Source organism: Coffea arabica, chromosome 8e, assembly GCF_036785885.1.
Source record: "Coffea arabica cultivar ET-39 chromosome 8e, Coffea Arabica ET-39 HiFi, whole genome shotgun sequence".
NCBI classification, from domain to species: domain Eukaryota; kingdom Viridiplantae; phylum Streptophyta; class Magnoliopsida; order Gentianales; family Rubiaceae; genus Coffea; species Coffea arabica.
Genome location: NC_092324.1, coordinates 45,880,964 through 45,883,757, shown reverse-complemented (window position 1 = coordinate 45,883,757; position 2,794 = coordinate 45,880,964).

Below are 2,794 nucleotides of genomic sequence, written 5' to 3'. Positions count from 1 at the left end.
CACAAGTTACGGTCTTCCATGGACTAGTTGATGGCGCCAAATAATCAAGCAGTGATCTCAATCCTTCATCCACTCCTCCATCAAGAGCACTCAACGGTTCAAGATATTTGACCATAGCTACTCTTAACTTATTTCTGCCATGAGACTCAAAAACTTCCGGTATAACAAAATCAATCTCATTAACAGAAATTATGGAGTAAGAGTTAAGAAAATGCGGGTTAGGGAATGGAGGTGGTGTCACCACATTTGATGATTCTTCACTGGATTCTTTCACTTGAATGGGTTGCGGTTGGGGTTCCATTTCTTCCTTTTCGGCTTCTTTTTCAACTGCATCTGTAGATTTCTCATTTTGACACTCTTGCATCTCCTCATCACTAGTCAAGCAAATTGCACTCTCATTTTCTTCTAGATCAACAATGATTTTCGAGGGCAATTCTTCCATTTGAGAAGCCAATCGATTTATTCTGGATGTCAATAGACATAGTTGATCTACCAGATAACTCATTGCATCTTTCATCATCTCATTTCTCATTTGTGTCTCCTGTTGGAATTGGTATGTATTAGTAGCTATTGATTCAACTATTTCTTCAAGAAACATACCTGACATAGATGACGATTCTTGAGACTCATACTGCTGAAAATTCATTGGCCCTGTTGTATAATTATAATTGGAGTTATCCCACCATCCTTGATCATACCCGTTTGGATTAGGGTTATACCACGTTTGAGACCAGGGTGAAAAATCTCCATAATTATTGAATGGGACACTCAGATTATCTTGATATTCGGGGCACATACCGGTTGAATGATCCCTGGCATAACAAATTTTACAGGTAGCAGCAGCCATTCTTTCTCTAATAGAGTTTAGTGCCTCTGCATATGCAAACTCAGGAAAAAAGCAAGCCTCATTGCCTTCCCTGGAAACAAAATCCAGTCTATCACCAGAATACGGAGTGTTAGAAGCCATAAACTATATAAAAAAATAAGAGAAAAATAAATAAATAAAAAAAAACAAGATGAACTCAAAAAGAAACAAATTAATCTGGCACCAGTCCCCGGCAACGACGCCAAAAATTGACAGGTTGTCGAAGCCTGTGCAATAATAAAACCTGCTCAACTAAAGTTAATTTCTGTAGATAGTGGTAAGTAGGGTTGAATCCACAGGGACTGGGTGTAATTGTTTCTTTTCGAATCCACAGTAACCAGGGGTATTTTTGTGTAGAAAGTGACAATCAAATAAATGCAAATAAAATCTAAGAAACTATTAAAAATTAAATAACAAGTTACTAAAACCAAATGAATGATAACTAAGGATCTAGCCAAGGAATAACTTCAGCAATGGTTCACCTAATTGATCATTGAAACAAAGGCAATTCCAATTATTTATCAATAAATATGTTATAACTACCAAACAAGCGATGGCAGTCAACCCCTCCTTACTGTGTCGGTGATCAAGGTACGCCCGTTAATCACTGCTCTAATTAGGAAAATAATCCTAGATACGCCCGTAAGATTTAATTCCCCAACTGCCTTACGTATTAGAGGAGTCCTATTCTAACCAAATAACGCACTACCAGGGTTATTTCAGATTAGTCCGCGTATCCCCCTGACACAAACCCAATCATGCCAGTTATCACTATTTTGAGACAATTAAACAATTACGGATTTAACATCCCAATTGACAATAGATTATCAAATTAACTAATTATCCGAATCCAAGACAATCAATTAACTAAATAATCATAAGCACTGTAACCAGAGAATATGCAAATACCAATAAATAAAAGAAAAAAATAAAATCAAATCGATCTCACAGTTTTAGGCGACCCAAAGCATCCGTTGTCCCTTGACTAGAGTGATAAAATTAATTCATGTTGGATGAACAAAATCCACCGGAAATTGGAGAGAAAGTCGCAGCCATCAATTGGAAACTGGGTAAACTTAATTCGATTGACCACTGACTAGAAAGAAAAGCTACAAAATACTTGATTGTTTGTTTGCTTCTGCTCCATACGAATGAAGAGAAAACTACCACTAAAAGCTAAAAAGGAAACAAGTCAAAAGCCAAGCTAAAGGACAAAAAAACTAAGAAGAGAGTCAGTGCTCTTCCTCTGCACAATTCCTATTCTAATTGCCTATCTATTGCTTCCTCTTCTTTTTTTCTGTGCGGCGGCCGCCTCTTCCGAAGGAAGAAGAAGCTCTCCCCTCCGTTCCTTTTTCTTCTTTTTTATACTGTCTTCCGCCCTCATCAGCAATTACCAAGATGGGAACAAATTTTCCTTTGCCAACTATGCCCCTCGGATAAGCTTTATGACTTGGACTCTTTTTCTGTCAAATTGACATTTGTTGTGATATTTTCGTTCTACTCCCTGAAATATATGTAAATTACGAAAAGTGAATAGAATCTAATAATTAATTCACATCAGGTCAGATAATAGGAAAAATTAATAATAAAATAAATGATAAAATTGTAACCTATCAAAAGGTTACCAGAAGTCAAACTCTCCCAATTCCCATATTTTTGTTTTCTAATGCTAATCAGCCTCCCACTATTTTCGTTTTGTCTCTGCCGAAGATAAGGAAAAGAAAGGACAAAAAGTTAAGTGCTCCTCAATGTCCTCCTTTTTCGTTTATTCTTCACAGTCAGACTCCTAGTCAGCAACCCTTCGTCAGCAAAAAGAAGAGGAAGTCCGTCTCTCCTCTCCCTATGGGCCAGGTTTGTTGAGCTTTTAGGAGTCTCAATTTTCTTTAGAAAATCCCTCCTTTTTTATACTTTTTTGTTTCATTTTCTGAA